Source organism: Camelus dromedarius, chromosome 14 (genome assembly GCF_036321535.1).
Source record: "Camelus dromedarius isolate mCamDro1 chromosome 14, mCamDro1.pat, whole genome shotgun sequence".
Classification (NCBI taxonomy): domain Eukaryota; kingdom Metazoa; phylum Chordata; class Mammalia; order Artiodactyla; family Camelidae; genus Camelus; species Camelus dromedarius.
Window position 1 is genome coordinate 66,722,748 of NC_087449.1, and position 19,576 is coordinate 66,742,323.

General features: G+C 43.8%; 1 protein-coding gene across 17 annotated transcripts in view; it reads right to left on the minus strand.

Annotated features, from left to right (window-relative positions):
• The window catches only part of CAMTA1 (calmodulin binding transcription activator 1), an 829,301-nt gene that overhangs the window by 776,930 nt on the left and 32,795 nt on the right, over positions 1-19,576 (minus strand). The window lies entirely within an intron of this gene.

Sequence of the window (19,576 nt, forward strand, 5' to 3'; positions counted from 1 at the left end):
TTACACTCCTGAGAATATTCTTGCACATGTCTTTGGTACATACATGCACATACTTCTGTTGGGAACACACATAAGGACTGGAACTGCTGAGACACATGGTGCAGACAATTCTAGATTTCCCACACTGATGAAGATGACCCTCAGTGGTGCATGAAAGCCCCCACTGCTGTGTTCTTGCCAGCACTGACTGTCTCTTTTAACTCAGTCCCCTGGGTGTATGATGGCATCTTGCTGTGGTCTTACTCTGTACTTCCCTGATGACTGATGAGGTTCAGCACCCTCTCCTATGTTTACTGACCATCTGTGAAGTACAAGTTCAAGTCTCTCGCTCATTTTTCTATTGGACTTGTCTGTTTTTTTCTTACTAACTTGCAGGGCTTCTCAAAATATTCTGATTATAAGCCTCTGTTGGCCAATCTCTCACTCTATGACTTGACTTTTCAGTCACTTAATAGTATCTTTTGATAAACAGAAGTTCTTTTCATGTAATCCAACATGTCCTCCTTTTACTTTATATAAAGTTAGTGCTTTTGGTGTCTTATTTACTTACTACCAATGTGGGCAGGTGAACTAACGTTTGTTACGTATTACGTTAGGTGTTGTGCACAAGGACTCATGGACTCCTCCCCACCATCCTAAAGAAGTAAGAATGATTGTCCCGGAGGCAGAGTGCTGCAGGTGCACCGAACAGAAGAAGGGGAGGCTGCCAGACCCAGCAAACAGACTCCGGCTACCCCAGTGCTGTGCAGTGAGATGTGTTCACTGGTGGGGGCATACCCTCCTCCTAACAGTGCTCTCACAGCCACACCTCAGCCTCCCCCACAGACACAGAACATAGACTCGCATACACACAACATAACATTAACTCACATACATAGGGTACTTTCACGCCACATTTCAAAACTCTAAGAAGTCAACCTGACTAAAGATTAAATTGTATTTCCAATGCAATCTCATAAAAGAGTGAAAAGATAGAGAGCTAAGCCATTAAGACTGGCATCAATTTACTGAGAATCACAAGCAGATAATTCAATAGTACTGATGAATAATGCAAAAAAAACCTAAACACTAAGAAAATCAAAAATTAATGAGTGGGCTTGGAGGAAAACAACTACTTTGGTAAAAATTAGAAAACAAAGTAAGATTAACCTTCATCACATATTTGTGAAGTATTTTTAAAACCACACTAAATTTGCTGCCATGTAAGATTATGTCAGTGTCAGACAGGAACGGTACAATGAAGAAGTAAGGAAATGTACAATGAAGATGCTTAAAATAAGACTGTCCTCAATGGAGAGTTATCAGAGACCGTCAGTAATCAACATCTACCTGACAGCTCCCTCCATGAGGTCTGATCTAACCTCTTGATCATTTTTCTGGGCGTTTCCCTGACTAAGGCAACAATATAAAGGTTTATAACAACTGAAGCTTCTCAGAAACTGATCATCTTGTAAAGTATGGTGTCTTTCCAAACTGGTTGGCCATGCTACCAGAAATGCTCACTGTCACAGTGTTTTGGGGCTAGGTGGGAGATGGAACACACATGAAAGAACCTTAATATATGGATAGAGAGGAACACCTAACTGATGCGGGCAGACTATGGGAAGAAAAGAAAAAATGATTTGCTGCAAACAGGTGCTTCACCATACCGGGCTGAAACATTCAGAAAGGAAAAAAAGGGTAAAAAAAGTTACGGAAAAAACAGAAACAGAAAACCTCTGCCCTCGCAGACACCACACTCTGAATGTTACTCACGGCTTAAGAGTTTTAATTCAAATTCCAAAGTTTCAGTTCGTTCCAATGATCTGCGTTCTAATAATGTAATTGTACATTTAATAAAGCCCACTTGTCTATTACAAATGTTCCCCTCCAGACTTCCTTTTGCTTACTTTCAACCACAATTTGTTTAATTACAGTGAAGACTTCTTCTGAAAGCAGTCAAGAGAAGATTTAAGGCAGTGATTCTCAACCTGACTGCACTTTAGAATCTCCCAGAGAGGCTTTAAAACCCTAAGCCTGGGCCCCTCCTCAGAGACTTCAGTTTAATTGCTCAGGGGTGAGGCTCAGGCCCAGGCACGTTTAAAAAGCTGTCCAGGTGATTCTAATACGCGGCCAGACTAAGAACCACCCACATAGCACTAGGCTGGGAGCAGGAAACCCAGGCACTGTTTTCTCCAAGCTTCCCAAGCAGGGCATTTTTACCATTTTGCACAATCACACAACACTCACAGACACACTCTCACTATGACACCCCAGAAGTGCTCCCACCTGTTTCTAAACACCCTCTTAAAGGGTCAGTATCAGCCCCATTTGAGAGCCACTGGCCCAGAGGATGGAAGGGTCTGGTCTGCACTAACTTGGTCTTCCGCCTGTCTGGGTAGCAGCCTCCTGGGTTCCAGGCTTGGTGTGGACTACAGCAGTCAGGTTCTAACCCTGCTTCCTCACACCCAGGGTCAAGGGCTCTCTGTGGTAGTTGCCTCTGGAGGAGGTCCGAGGCCCAAACAGGCAGAAATGGCCCCACTCTCCAGCTTCAACCAAAGCATCTCCACTTTTGTCTGTTTCATAGACTTAAGTTATTCACAAGTTTATGTTTGAAAAGAATGGTTCAAAAATGCAAAATAAAAGAATTTTTAAGTTTGAAAACTACCAGAACTTCCAGTTCACAAATACATGTATCCAACTGAGAAACACAGGTCCAAATTGCAAGTTCCTGCCGTGTTCACCCTGCTTCTAACCCCAGCACTAAGCACGCGGCAGTAATCGTGTAAATGATGTTGAAGGAAAGGAAGAAAAAGAGGAATGAGAAGAAACCTGCGAAAGTCATTTCCTCCCCTGTTTCAATCTACCACTTGGAAAACTCCCCATCCATGTCTCTAGGACTGCAAATTTGTTAACACTGTGCACTGTCTGGCACATGGCGACCTGACCACAGGGCGTTCTGTCTGTGATGCATTTCTCCGGAGAGGCATGTGGAAATTTGTTTCTTCTTTTAAGGAGACACACAAGTACAGAGGTGTGGGATGGGAGGGGCTGACCGGCTGTAAGACAGCAGCCATGCTCCCGGCCTCCTGGGTAAACCCCTCCCCTTGAATAATGGGGGGGGGGGGGGAGGCTGTGAGTCGACTCTAACCATCAGAACACAACCAAGTGATGGGATGTGGGTGATTCCATCACATAAGAGCATCTTTCTTGCTAGGACTCTCTCCCTTGCTGGCTTGGAGCCAAGTAGCCATGCTGGGAAGGCACAAGGAAGGTGGAGCTGAGGGCTGCCTTCAGCTGATAACCAGCGAGAAATTGAAGGGCACAGTCCAACGGCTCCCCTGGAAAGAGATGCTGCCAACAACCCCCCTAGCTACAAAGAGGATCCTTCTCCAGTCAAGCCTTCAGATAAGAATCTGCCCTGCTGGACAGCCTGGCTGCAGCCTTGTTAAGACCTTAAGGCAGACAGCCCCACTAATCCACGCCTAGACACCAGACCCATAAAAACTGTGCAATAAACACATGGTGTTTAAAGCTGCTACGCTGACGGCAATGCAGTCACGCAATAGATCACGGTGTCCAACAAAGGCTGGAAATAGCACGTCCCAGGGCCCTGAGGTGGGGAGGAGTGCGGAGCTGGAAGAGGGGTGGCTGGAGCTCGGCAGGGGTAGGTGGGAGGGCCTGAGGTGAGGCTAGAGAGGGCAGGCCAGAGTCTGGCGTGTTTGAATTTGTATCCAGAGAACAGTGAAAACAACTGAAGAGGGCAAAGCTGGGAAAAAGCAGGACTTCATTCGCATTTTACTATTTTAAAAAGATAACCCTGGCTGCTGAAGGGAGAACAAACCAGAGCAGAGGCAAGGAAGTCACAAAGGAGGCTCCTGGGGCCGTGCAGGTGAGCAGTGGTGACAGTGACCACAGGGAAGTGGAAAATGAACGGTGAAGACAGAACAGGGGCCGTGAACTTGGATGAGAAAGTACTACATCCTTATTTCACTAACTTTCCAGTGAAACATAGTCTTCTGTTTAATTGTGAATACAGGCAACTACTCAGCACCTGCGACGTAGGAATCTCAGAGTCTTATCCCAATTACTATGACGGATCACCGTGTTTACCGTTACCTCACATTTATGGTACTTACAGACCACCACTAGATCTGTTATTTAAGAACGTTCAAGAAGTATATATAGCTTCGTACCACAAATCTGTGTTTTATTAAGATTTTTATAACTGTTTCGATACAACTGGTTTGCTTTACGTCTGATTCTGAAAAGTTCTCACAGGCTTCTTCAATTGGATGCAAAAGGGCCCAAGAAATCCTGTGACGAGAGGAGGGCGTCTCGGTAAGGTCTGGTGCTGCCCTGGACCCTGGGGGTGAGAGAGAAATAAAACAGAAGGACAGCAGTAGGGGCAGCAGATCTGGGGAAGGACCCAGAGTTTAGTGTGGGCTGATTATGCCTCAGGTGCAAGTAAGGCAACTGAGTAAATGTTTGAGGAAAAGACAGTGCTGAATCCGAAACATGTAACAGTGCTCTGAGCTACGTGAGTAGATGAAATTAAAGACAGCGTGCTGTGTGACCAGAGACGTGGAGGGCGGAAGCCCCAAGGAACCTTATGCCTGAAAGACTGGACCGAGAATGAGGTCTGACTGCGGGGCCGGGGGGGGTGGCCCGAGAGGAAGGAGGGCATTATCACCCGGAAGTATCTCAGGAGGAAGGAAAGGGCAACTAGCTGAAAGCTGTTAAGAGGCTGCATAAGGTGAGGATGGTGTCCACTGGGTTTGGCAATTTGTATGCTAGAAAAGACGAGTGGTTTCGGGGAGAGAAGGGGCAGAAAAATGTGAAGAGTAACTGGAAACTGAGAAAGCCGAGGAGATATGTGGATTACTTTCTTGGGGAGTTCCGATGTTGAGGATTTTTTAAATGGGGCTATTGATGGAGAGGGAGGTTGTTTATTTTTTGCTGCAAGATGGGCATACCCCAAAAACCTCGCACATTAGTCTGAATGAGCTGGTAAAAACAGAGGGACTAAAGATGGAGGAGAACACAAAACGAGCACCAGACTGGAGCTGCCGGGAGGAGAGAGGGGCTGGGGTCGGGAGCTCATGAGAACAGACTGGCCTCTGACGGAAGGAGGGAAGACAGTCACGGTTTGGCGGTGGAAGATCCTGAGCGGCCACTGACTTGTGTTTTCCAGACGTGAGTGAGGTCAGCAGCTGGAGGCAGGTGTGGTGGTCACGGCAAAGGCGTGGTTCAGCGTGAAGGAGCAAAGGCTGCAATGTGGCCTTGGGGACTGAGAACACGCTGAGCTGGAGAGAATCCTTCAAAACTGTGGGCCGTGGCGGGTGATCAAGAATTTAGAGAGACAAAGTCTGATTCTTGATCTTGTTTTTCTCCAGCAACACTGAGCTGCTTGGGCGAAGGCACAGAGAAGCCAGGAGACAGGGCTCATTCAGGACCGGGATTTGTGCAGCTGGATGTGACAGGAGGAAAGGAGGGTAGGAAAGCTGAGGTACGAGGAAGGGAGTGATAATGTACTGTGATCTCCGAAATGGACGCTGGGAGGTAGGGAGGGAGATGCTCCCTAAGGAAGGGCATGAGTAGCAACTGGGGAATTAAGCCAGTGAAGCTTGGGGGAGCTGGGGGCATCTGGGTTAAGGAACATGAGCTCTGCCAGTGGCAGGAAACACCTGCTGGGGCTGACCACAAGAGCTCCAGAAGAGAGAGGACCTCACACACGTAATGCCCCGCCTCCTGGGAGGTGACAGCTTTGGATGCACCTATTAGGCTGAAACGGGCCCTCTAGAAGGCAACCTCCACAGAGCAGGAATCTGCTGGGTTCGCCCATTTTCCCCGGAGCCTAGTGTTCAATGAATTCTGTTCAGTATGAATGCGATGACACGGTAAGGAAGCAAAGGATAGGAGAGGACTGCAGCTCTGCAGTGCACGTGGGACACACGCCCACAGCAGCCCCGAGCTGAGACCACATCTGGTCCCAAAAGAATAAAAGGCAGAAGCCCTACACTGACGTCAAAAACTCGGCCAGCCACTCTCGGGACGATGAGAGCTCTGCCTGGTGAGGCCGCGTGGTATCAGCTGCTGATACGGATTCTGTCCACTGCCTGGGGCAAGCAGAGTCATCAGTGCGCTCTGCTTCCTATTTCAAAATAGCCGTATTAATTATTTCTTTGGTACCACCATCCCTAGAAACCACTTCTTGATTTGACTCTGGGTTCTTCATTCAGGAAACCTATTCCAAGAGACATGACACTCATGCCCTTCCTTAGAGAGGCCGCCCCAAACCTCGGCGCTACGTTAGGGCTCCTATTTCGCACTTTTCCTGTGTAATTCATGGCACAATTTTCTCCTTCACAGGAAAGCTCCTGGAGGAATCCTTAACACATGCAGTCCCCAAGTCCTCGCTTCATTAGCTCTTCAACCCACATTCTACTGAAACCATTCATCAGGGCAACAAAGAGCCTCCAGGTGCCCAAATCTGGTGGTGACATCTCCATCCACATTTGACTAGACTTCTCAGTCACCTTTAACTAAACCCTCTGTGGTGGAAAGAACAGCGCCCCCCACCCAAGACAGCCACGTTCTAATCGCCAGAACCTGTAAATACGGGAGAATCCAGGTTGCTAATCAACTGACCTTAAAACAGGGAAAGGATCCTGGGTGATCTGGGTGGACCCGATGTAACCGTAAGGGTCCTTAAAACTGGAAGAGGGAGGCAGGAAGGGTCAGAGTTGGAGAAAGAGGTGTGACGACACAAGTAGGGTCAGAGGCTCCAGGCTGACGGCTCTGGAGGGGGAGGCAGGGGCCACAAGCCAAGGAGTGAGAGTGGCTTCTAAAAGGCGACAGTCCAGGCGACAGCCTCCCCTGGAGCCTCCACTGCGGAACGCAGCCCTGCCGACACCTTGCCCAGGGAGACCCAAGTCAGCTGTCTGACCTACAGAACTCTGATAATAAATAATAACTCTAACAAGAAGTGTGTGCTGTCTTAAGCCACTAAGTTTGTGGTAATTTGTTACAGCAGCAAACAGAAAGCTGATACGGCCTCCGTGAAGCACAGCTTCTCTAGGCTGCCATCCCCTCACCCGGCTCTCCGCAGCCTCTTGGGCCGCCGCCTTCTGCTCCTGGCTGGCTGAGCTCATCCCTCCTCATCCATCTTCTGCCCCAGAGTGATCTCACCCTGTCTCACAGCTCTCCAATTTACGTCTCCAGACAGGACCTCTCTCAGACTTCTAGACAGCTGCCTACTCAACACAGCCACTTCAGTGTCTAAGAGACATCTCCAAATCAATATATCCCAGAGGAGCACTCACGACCCACCCCCCTCCCCGCCGCTGGCCGTCTTTGTCTCGGTTATGGGCACAAGCACCAGTGCAGCAGTGGGCCGCAAACTTGGAATCATTCTTGATTTCTCCTTTCCCTCACCCCACATCCAACCCCACAAGTTCTGACACCTCTACCTCCAAAATATGTCCCACTGTCACCCTCTCCACTGCTTCCATCATCTCTTACCAAGATTGCCAATTACTGCAACAGCCTCTAATTGGTCTCTCTGCTTCCCGTGTTGGCCACAGAGCAGCCAGTGAATGGCTTTGAAAACAAAAAGTCCATATTAGGCCACTCACTTCCTGATAGTTAGTTCATCCACCAATGACTTCCTGTTACTCTTATAATTCCAAGTCTCTATGCCTACAGGCTCCTCGAGGGCTAGCCCCTGCCTGCCTTGCCTACCTCATTTTCCAGAAGTTCACGCAGCTCCAGCAACAATGTTGTATATATTATTCCTCAAACCAAATGCATTCCTGCCTCAGGACATTTGCACTTGCTACTCCCTCTGCCTAAAACAATCCTCCTCAGCAGCTAGCCCTCTTTTATAATTCAGATCTCAGCTCAAGTGCCTGTAAGAAAGGCCTTCCATAACCAACCCACCCAAAGGGCTCACACTTCAGTATCCTGTTCTATTTTCTTCTGAGCACTCTCTGACATCCTCCTCTACTTACCTGCTTATGTATTGCCTTTCCTGCTAAACTATAAGCTCCATGATAACAGGAACCTTGTCTGCCTGGTATCCTCGGCATCCTCAACCAGGGCCTGGCACATGTTAGCCCTCAAAACTATTGCTGAATGCATAAATCAAGACAGGAAACACAATGGAAAACTAATACGCAGTCAAAAAACCACGATGCTGTGGATCACTGTCAAAAAAGGCCTAAGACAGACAAAACATCTTAAGGGGAAAGCCAGGCTACAAAACTACATGTCCTGTAAACCCATTCTGAGTTCACAGATAAATAAAATATATGCCCACATCAGCACAGGAAAATGTCTGAAGAGACATACATTAAAAAGTCAACGGTTTCTTTTTGACAGGCTCTGGGGTGATCTGGCCACCTTTCCATCGGTGCTGCACGGTGTGAACTGGAGGGTGGGCAAAGTCCTCCCTACCCACCAAGTGGCTTACCTGACTGCTGAGTCTGAGTGAATGTGCTGCCTCAAACCTGCCTCCCGGGCTGCGGGGACTCCGCTCCCTATGGGAAGCACGTGTTTTGCTCCTGTCCTCCACGTCTCCAGGTTTTCAGGGGAGTGCCCACAGATTTGTCTGGCGACACCCATGACTGCCAGCACTAAACTGGGTTATCTAACGCAGGGACAGCGCACTAGCAGCACGCAGCACTCGAGCGGCAGACCTAACCTGTACCTGCTGTTGGATTCTTCACGTGTTCATTCATTCAGTAACAGTCACTGGACACCCTCTTTGTGCCACACATAATTCTAAGCTCTAGGACCCATCAGTAAACAGGATAGATGAGGATTCCTGTCTACCTGGACCTTACAGTCTAGCAGGGGCAGTCAGACAAGACACAAGAAAAAGAAGCCAATTCTGCACTATCTCAGACGATGATAAATGCTAATTCCAAAACACTTATGTCTCACTATCCTCATTTATGAAATAAAACATACATAATCACCACACAGCAGGTTCTCTGAACTGCTTGAGAAATGAATTGTTAAAAATTACTGGAAAATGCTTAAATATAAAATTTTGATTGGTAATAATTAAAGCATTTAACAAAAATGATTCTTAAATAAAACGATTAGAGTTAGGAAGTCTAAATTTTGTTCAACAGAACAAAAATAAAATAAAATTTTAACATGCACATTAACAACTGTCTTCTGATGCCGGGAAAGGGGAGCCTGTCATGACACAGTTTAAGGACATGTCAGGAAAAATGGAAAATGACTACACTCTGACCTCAGTTTTATAGATCCTGCTTAATTTCAAGCTATTTTAATGTATCCTTTCTCAGAAATGGGAAGCAGACAGCACTTTTCCTTTCTTTCAATTTTTTCTAAACTTCTAAAAAGGTAAATATATTGAAGTGGTTTTTTCCCCTTCTCTCTGTGAAAAAGCAGCCTTTTCTAATTAAGAACCCCCAGATCCAATGGGAAAGCCTCCCTTTCGGCCAGATCTCTGAGTAGCTCCTGTCCCCCACACAGAGCACTAACAGGGTGTGACCTCTCAACACTCTGTCCTTGGCCATCTGTGCTGGGACCCCCACCTTGCCCTGCAGTGCTACCCACTGACCTCTTTAAAAGAGAACTACTTCAGGCATGAGCTACACATACAATGATGGTGTCTTTTTTGGGGAGTCTGGCTTTTTGAAAAGTTCCTGGCCCTAATAAGCAACTATTCAAGATGAATATACAAAGCCTATCACTTTCCTGTACACCAGTAATGAACAAGTGGAATCTGAAATGTCAAACACAATTCTACTTACATTAGCAACCCTCCCCTCAAAAAAACAAAACAAAGCAATAAAGGTATAAAACTAAAAAAAAAAAAAAAGTACAAAATTTGTATGAGGAAAACTACAAAACTCTGATGAATTAAATCAAAGAACTAAATAAATGGAGAGACATTCCAATGTTCATGCATAGAAGACTCAATACTGTCAGTTCTTCACAACTTGACCTATAGATTCAACACAATCCCAATCAAAATCCCAGCAACAAACTAATTCTAAAGGTTACAAGGAAAGGGCAAAAAACCCAGAATAACCAAGTCAACATTGAATGGAGGAACAAAATCAGAGCACTGACACCACCTGACTTCAAAACTTACTACAAAGCTACAACAATCAAGACAGTGTGGTACTGTCGAAAGAATGGACAGACAGACCGATGAAACAGACTAGAAAGCACAGATACAGACCCACATAAATATGATCAACTTATCTTCGACAAAGGAGCAAAGGTACACAATGGAGTAAAAACAGTCTTTTCAACACTTCCAGATAGTGCTAGGCTGGATATCCACATGCCAAAAAAAATGAATTTAGCTACAGACCTTAAGTCCTTCACAAAAATCAACTCAGACCTAAGTGTAAAATGCCCAACTACAAAACTCCTAATTAGATCACACAGGAGAAAAACCTTGGGTATAGTGTTACAACGCCAAAGCACAATCCATGAAAGAAATAATTGATAAACTGGACTTAATTAAAATTAAAAAGTCCCACCCTGTGAAAGGTAATCTCAAGGAAATGAGAAGACAAGCCACAGACTGGGAGAAAATATTTGCAAAACATACCTCTGATAAAGGCTGTTGGCTAAGATATACAAAGAACTCTTAAAGCTCAACAATAAGGAAACGAATGGGCCAAAGACCTTGACAGACACCTCATCAAAGAAGACATACAGATGGCAAGTAAGTATATGAAAAGATGCTTCACATGGTATGTCATTTAAAAAATGCAAATTAAGACAACAACGAGATACCAACTATATACCCACCAGAATGGTCAAAATCCAGAGCACAGACAACACCAAACATTGTTGAGGACACAGGGCAAAAGGAACTCTCATTTATCGCTGGTGGGAATACAAAACAGCACAGCCACTTTGGAAGACAGTTTGGCAGTTTCTTACAAAACTAAACATAGTCTTACCATACGATCCAGCAACTGCACTCCTTGGTAGTTACCCAAAGGAGTTGAAAACTTCTGTCTATGCAAAATCCTGCACATGAATGTTTATATCAGTTTTATTCATAATTGCCAAAACCTGGAAGTAAGCAAGATGTCCCTCCGTAGGTGAATGGATAAATAAACTGCAGTGTATACAGACAATGGAATATTATTGAGCGCTAAAAAGAAATGAGTTACCAAGCCATAAAAAGACGTGGAGGGGCCAGAGTGCATGTGACTAAATGAAAGAAGCCCATCTGAAAAGGCTCCATGCTGTATGATTCCAACTATCTGGCATTCTGGAAAATGCAGAACTATGGAGATAATAAAAGGATCAGCAGGGACTGCAGGGATAAACAGGCAGAGCACAGGACTGTTAGGGCAGTGAAACCCACCTGTATGAGGCTGCAAGGAGGGAGGCAAGTTCAATGACTATAAAAAGGGACCACTCGGTGGGGGATGTTGATAGTGGAGAGGTGGAGCAGGTGAGGGGGCAGGGGGGGACGTGGGAACTCTCTGTACCTTCCCCTCAATTTTGCTGTGAACCTTAAACTGCTCTAAAACTTACATCTTAATAATAATAATAATAATAATAATAATAATAATAATAATAATAATAATAATAATAATAATAATAAGTCAGCAGCAAAAAACAGAAGGCGTGGCCTTGGTTCAAGTGTTTGGGCTGTGACGGTACCTGGAGCCAACTCTTCGGTCACCTGCTCCCTCTAACTTCAGGCTCAGGTGGCTCTACTTTCCAGCCCAGGTCAAGCTACTTTTCAGCTTCCTAGTTTCGTAGACACAGGAACCTTTCCCTTTTTTCCATAAGCTCCTTTGGAATCACAGTAAAGTGAATTCAATGCTCAACCAAGCTTGCCTCAGAGTTCCACCTGGACGCGGGCACACACCCACCTGCCAAATCCTCCTGAACTCCCCAGAGTTGCAGCTTCTCCCACTTTCCTCATTTCTCCCCAAACGTAAACTGCAGCTTTTTAAATGTTACATTTATCTCAACTCTACACCCTTCACCAGACCAGAAAACACACAAGCACGGAAGCATACGAGGAAGCTACATGAAATCCACACACCCTGCCCATGACATTCTCCCTAACAGAGATAACACTTTCCCAAACACACATTTATCTTCACATTCACCCCAGCCCATCTCTGGTTTCTCATCCATGTAGAAAGGAGGTTTTTTTTGCCTTTTTTCTTTTTTTTCCCCAGCCTTCCAAAAGCATTAAAACTGGAAAACAGGTTATACTTTAGGAACTTTTTTAAAATCTCCGACAGAACCTCATAATTACTGAGATAACAGAATTTATCATTAGAAACATTTGGTAAGCAGTATTAAAAAGACTGGTAGGTGGGCAGGTAGGTAAGTGGGTAAGTAGGTAGATACTGACTGTCAGCTTTAGGGGCTGCTGTTTTCAGCTATTGGGCCAAATGGAGATGGAAGGGGGTGGGGGAGTGGGGTATGGGGTAGAGACTCCTTCACGCTACCTCTTCAAAACAAAAGTCACAAAAATTAGAATATGCCTCCACATACTCCTACCATTGCCACCTGTAGTTTAAAAAGGCCTCCTATATAACAAGACAGTAACAATTATTTTATGTAAGTACCAAAAAAACTATTTTGCATCCCCTGACTTCTAGACACACGTGAGAAAGAAACTCTAGAATGTGCAACTGCATCCTGTGCAGCCAAAGCACACCAAAGCACACCTGAGTGGTTGAGGGGAGGCAAAGTGAGACCAAAGTCAAGTGAAGTTCATTACAACACAGGTCTAGGAGGCTGGGATTCCTCCTCTCGGTGGGTTTACCTAGAACCCGTTAGACATGCCCCACCTTCCACCTTCTGGAGCAGAAATGCTGAGAGTGGGGAGCCCAGCCACCTGGGTTTCAACAAGCCCTCCAGGTAATTCTGATGCCACCTCAGCTTGAAAACCACTAAGCTAAGGAATGCCAGCCTTTCCAAGTATTCTTCTTTCCGTCCCAGCTAACCTTTCAGCAGGGCTCAGCTCCTCCTTGTGGGAAGTCACCACCACCAAGGTCTGCCACATTTATGGGCCATCGATGAAGAGTCTGCAGAGTACACAGTTTTAATGCATCAAGCCCTCCTTGTCCAACTTAGAAAAATGTGGGCCCAAAACGCTTCCTAATTTGTACTTTAACATTTAAAAAAAAAAACAATCTCAGGAAACAGCACTATATGTTAAGACCTTGGCAAAAGCACAATCTGTTCAAATTTCAACTCCATTGCTAGACAGGTACAAAAACGTGAGGAAGACACCAAAGGAGAACACGTGGCCCCCTGAAGAGAGGCTGCCTGCCCCCGAGGGTATCCAGTCCACCACGGCCAGAGGGACAGAAAGCCCTCCAAGCTGCTGGCGATGAGAATGTCTTGGAATCACATGGCAGTGATGGCTGCACAACTTTGTGTACATACTAAAAGCCCCTGAATTGTACGCTTCAAAAACAAAAATTAATGAAAGGATGATTAAGAGTTAAAAAGAGAAAAGTAAACCCCTAAGCTGGCATTCCCAAGCAACCGTGAAAGCAACAGTGATCCACCCTCAAAAACTGGCTAACTGGGCTTGAGATAAATCTTCAAAGGTCTTAAAGCACAACCTAGCACAACCACCAGACTCAAAAAGAGGTTAAGCAGGTGTCTTACTTCAACACTCCGCTGACTGGTGGCAGAGCCAAGACTATCCCTGTTTCTGACTGCCAGTTCCGTATCCTTTCCACAGTACCACTGATCCTTGGGTTCACTAACAAAATTTCAATTTCACATCTTAATTTAATTTATAATCTGAGAAAGTAAAACCTATAACAAATATATCCTGACACACAGATTCATTGCTTAAGTTTGTGATTGGTAATTACAGCTTCATGGGTACCCAGTAGTGTCATTTAAGTTGTTCCTAGACTAACGAGAAAAACCAGAAGTGAACTTAAGACTAAATGATACATTTGTGCCAAGGCTTAACCACAGGCTTAGAGAAATGCTTGCTGAGCAAAACACAGTTTCAGAGTAGTTCAATGGGGGAGAAGGGTGGGATGCCTGCAGGGCACACAGTAGTGCCACCTGCCCAATTCAAAAGAACCTGCCTGAGAACAGTCAGTATTATATGCATGTTGCAAGAGACAGTTTAGTTTTGGCAAAATATCATCCATCCCATTTAACTGATGTTGTGAATATAAGTTTTATTAGTTTTGTGGTTTCTTTTTATGTAATGTATATATCTATTTGAGTTTTATATTCACAGAAGAACTCTAAGAATAAAGAAATTTATGCTGAGTTTTTTGTGTTTTCACATATTTCATTCATTCAAACAAATGTTTACTGAACACTGGGTATGGGCCAAATTATCATCTAAGTGCTAAGTAATATAACAAAAATAGTTTAGGTCAAACTAATCTGGGTCTACAGGAATCTTCTTCCGTTAAAGAAAAACTGCTTTAAGATCGTATTTGAATTTTATAAACATTACTCTTCTCCCTTCAGGGAAGATCTGCTCCTTTGACAGGTCCCAGAGCCAAGCCCATCTGTACTGATCTCTCCTCCCCAGCCTCCCCTCACTGGGACGCACACTCCGCCCCCAGCACTCTGCACACCTGACCCACCTCTGCTGCTGCTGCCCGAGCGATGCGGGCTGTCTGACAAGCAGACATGTGCTCGTGTGCTCAGTATCCATTTACCTCATTTCATACTAAGTTAAACAGAAGAATTACAGTTAACCCAACTGCTACAAAATTACCACATTTAATTTCAAATTCGGTACCATATACTGTATTCAAAACTCAAACGGTGTCACTCTCAAAACCTGGCTCTCTGCTGGTCGTATCTGCATTCTCCTGTTTGTGATTTTACCAGAAAAGTCCTGCCTGGCCTCAGAGAATGATCTGGAACCAAATGCTGCCAAAATATCTCACTCACCTTTATAATCAGAGTATTCAGTTTAGCTTACATTTTGGAAATTTGAAGAGCCTTAAAAGATCCCCAAAAAATGTGGGTCTATGTTTCAAAAAGCTAATCTATAAATACACCAGCAAAACCAACCATTGAAAAAAAAAAAGCTCTGAATCTATGACTTTGTAAGTTATATAGAGAAAAATAAAAAATACAAAAGTACTCAAGAATATATGCCTCTACAAGAAACAATATAAAATTTTTTCAAAGTAAGGTGGCTTCTTGTTGTTAAAACAAAATAACTGAAATAAAATACAACTTAATAATTTTCACAATCTTAAAGTTCATTTTCCTTCCCTGAATATAAAAAGTTGGGGGGGAAAAAAGTCTTCAGGATTTAAAAGGGTAATTCTCTCCCTATAAAAAGCATTATTCTCAGGGATTTTTCTTCTGCGGGCTAACACGGCTGAGAATGTATCAGGCTATATGTGTGCTGCTCCCTACGTAGACATTTTTACCATTAAAAAATGCATTTAATATGAAAATCTCCAAAGCTACTACCAGCTACAAACCTTTGATGCAACTTTCTTTAAGATCAATACAAACCAGAACTCTACTTTGTTTGCTTACTCTGGAGAAACTTTGTATTAGAGGGAAAGCAAACAAATGAAAGAGCATTAATAGTTCAAAAACAGCACACAAAAATGACTTGAACGGGTTTAAGGAGAATATTTTCATTATAAAAGGTTCACGGTGCTGCATTAGTTTGGCTCTGGAAGAATGCCATTTTAAATCCAGATCCAGCAAGCGGGGACTGCAGTAGTTACATTTTAAGTCAAACAGCTAATTAATGACTAAACAAAAGAAATTTCAGTCTGGACAACATATATGGAGTACTAATATGTGTAATTACGAAGCAGTCATTTGGGCAATCAGAAAGCTGCATTAGCATAATTATTTCTGGCTCTGGGCCTTAAAAATATTAACTTAAAATGCAGAAACCTTGTAACAGTGCACCTAATGAAGATGCGAATATCAAACTGATTATGAAATAAGAGTTGGTTCTTTAACAAATATGCTGTGTTTAATACATTCTTTCTCTCCTGCCCACGATATAAAAATCAATCCTAACCCTTGAGCTACACACAGGTACAAAGTTTCTATGTTTAATGTATTTTCTTCCTCATCCAGAGCTCACATATTAATATTCATTATTAAGAATCAAAACTACTTCCCTAAGAAATGAATGTTTTTACTTAAAAAAAAATCTTCAGACAAAAATACATTAAGTTTATGTATAAAACTTGAAAATGCAAAATAAAGAAGCAAATGAATAAAACAAAAGGATCAGAAGTCACTAAATAGTGCAAGACCTTGGGAAAGTCTATTTGACATTTTTCTCTGGGACAGAACTGTAGCAAGTACGGACTCCAAAATCAGACGGTGGGCCTGGACTCCCCAGGTCACCACTTTCAGGGGCTTTAACATCTCTGTGGCTCACGTTCCCTCATCTACAACGTGTGGATATCACACAGCCTACTTCACAGGATTAATTTAAGGAGTAAAAGTGATTATTCACGTAAAGGACTCCACAGTGCCTAACACAGAGCAGATGTTCAACAAATGGCAGCCCTGGTAACACTGCTGTCCTCATCCTTCCCTCATTCTCAGAACCTACAACAAGGGTGTTTGTGGCTGAGAACGAATCATCTAAAATTGATTTGTTTTTAGATACAGCATTCATTTTGCAATTGCAAATAACATTCAAGAAGGGCAGCAGATTTTACCTATTCTGATGAGTTAGAAAAGGTTAAAAGCAGCTTAAATAGGCCCTAAAGTCTCTCTTCTCTTCTAATAGTCTTTTTAGTGACTTTCAGTTTTACCAAATTTGCATATGAAACCACAATCCTAATCCTGTATTAACTCTTTTTAATCTAAAACTAAATTACAGAATAGATTTGCCAAGTACACTAATGTGGTTCAGGGCTATGGGTCTTTCATTAAAAGCCTAGACAACACACAGCAGAATGATGTTCCTAAGAATTAGTAAGTAACACAAAAGGAATTAAGCTCGGACAGAGACAAGTCCTAGGCAGGGTGCTATCTTGACCAAATTATTTCACTACTTTTTACCACCACTCACTCATCCGTCAGAGGAAACATTACACATCTCATCATGTTTCTGTGGGGCTCAGAAATAACTACATACAGCGCCAGGCACCAGAGAGGAAGAGGAGCTCACTGAATGGCAGAATCTGAGCGGGCACACGGTCTCACTGTCCTTCAAACGCACACACAGGGTAAGAGCTGGGTTTTCTCAAGAAATCACAAACATTACAACACAGGTTGAGTAAGGGAATTTCTCAAAAGTACTGAGGAATCAGATTATGCCCAGAACTCAACTGTACACACCCAGCAGAGGGAGCGAGACCACTGGCGACAGAGAAGATGACAGCTGACGTCTCATCCAGGCAACATGGGCGCCGGCCTACTTCTGGAACATGTGCTGTGCGGAGGGAGATGGATACACGCATGGGCTGTGCTCTCAACCCTCTCGAGCCCGCAAGCCTCTCCCAGGAAGAGCGCTCATCCCCGAACGTGCCATCTACAGAAATGTATTTTTTGTCCATCCCAGCTCCAAAATACAGGCCGACTGCTTCGTGTGGTCCTCCCCCAGAACACAGCGATCTATCCCAATTCCAGAGGGAAATCGGGCCCCGCATAACGGTGCTGGGACTAACCTCTACGAGCGATTCGAGAGATTTCGCCGGCAGTTCTCACTGAGCGTGAAGCCGCCCCACACGGGGCCACAGAGCCCCCACAAGGGACGCACCCCCGAAGCACATTTCCTTCGGGTCTTGGTGGCAACAGGAAGGAGGGCAGGCTGAAGGACGCGGGGACAGGCCAACACCCGGAAAAGCAACGAGCAGGAGTGCTAACTGTTTTATTCCTATTATTCATGAAAGTTTAAGAAAAAAAGATGACAGGGAACCATCACCACGTAACACCCCAAAGAATTAACAACTCCTGCTGTCGCTCTAAGATTCCCCTATTTTTCCTAAAGCCAAAAACAAACAAGAAAAAAAGCCAAAGTCCTCTACACAGAAATATGGGCCAATCTTTAAATTCAGTTTTGCCGTAAGTTTTTGTCGGTGCTGAGATGACAAATGTTGGAAAGAACCGCCCCGACACAAGGGAAGAGGGCAGATGCCGTCCCCTCTGCCGGCTGAGCGGCCCCTGCTGCCTGCAGCCCCAAAGGAGCAGCATGTTCTTCTACCCAAGTTTTCAGCAGTAGTGACAGCTTGTGAAACACGGGCAGTCCCCGTTTCCCAGACCCCAGCTTCACACTGCATGGGTCAGAAAGGGATGCGGTTCCCCTCTCGGGCCTTGGGCTTCTGCAACACCGGGACCTAAACCAGGGGTCTCCGAGGGCTTTGTGTACTGGGCCCTAGCAGAAAACGCAGAACAACTTCTCTCCCTATGAAGCCTGGCCTCCGTAAAAATTCCTTACCGGGTGTTTTATAATTTATCTAAAATATTAATAAAATGGTAAATAAATGTTTTAGAGGTGAATAAATATGTGTAAGCTGAAGGGCTGTACTTAAAAATTGCAAGTTTTGAAAGCACTGATCTAAATAATCTACCAACTAAATTTCTGGCACTGTTAACTTCCAGCATTATATGACTCTTAAGACCTCTAATTTTAATTCACTAAGCAATTGCTGTTTTCAAATATAATTTCAAATCATAATTAAAATAAATTGTCATTTATGTAAAATATTAAAAAATTGAAAAAAACTGTATGTTTTGTTACATTTATAAATAAACTGGAACTAATGTATAATAATGTGGTATCAAATCTGTATTTCAGGAAATACTAAGAAATGTACTGAGTCTTAATATTTCATGACCTAGTTCTGACGTACTGAATGGCTCCCAAATTTAAGAATCTATGATTAAGACTAATTTTCAGCATATTTTTTTGTTTTCAGGTCTAAAACATCTGAAACAGTTAACAGATGACTGTTTAAAACAACAGGCCTCTAAACTACCTAATGTTTGTCAAAGCAAAAGTATTCCGTTTGAAGCGGAAATGTAATTTATGCAAATAATCAAAACACACATACCTTATAAAAATTTAAATCAGTAGAGACAAGGCAACAAAACTATGAGCTTTTAGTGAGTATTTAAATCTGTAAACTAGGTAAGTAAAGGGACTTTCATCCATATAACCTCTTATAACTCAGAAGCATTCTAAGAATTTGAGCAAAACAATTTTTTAAAAAAAGGATAAATAGGCAGCACTATTTTCTTCTTGTGTCTTAACAAAACTGAGTGCCCAAGACAGGGTTAGGTGTTAAAAATTCAACCTAACTTGGAAGTAAATGTTGAAGCAGCAACATCAATTGATTTACACCGACTTTGCAATACCAATAACCCCAGCCGTTTGAATTAAGGGACTGTAGTTCCCAGCTTGATGGGCACAGACCCAAGTCTCACCACCACACTGAATGGGTATCACCCTAAATTGAAATATTCAGATTTCAAAATAAAAGTAAGATGAAGCAATCCACCCCTAATACTAAGACTCTCAGATTAAGATTTACCAAAAAAGGAAACATCACCCAAGAAGACACACTTGGATTCACTGGACTTCATCAATCTTCTTTCTCACCATATGACAAATAAGCAACCTACTACA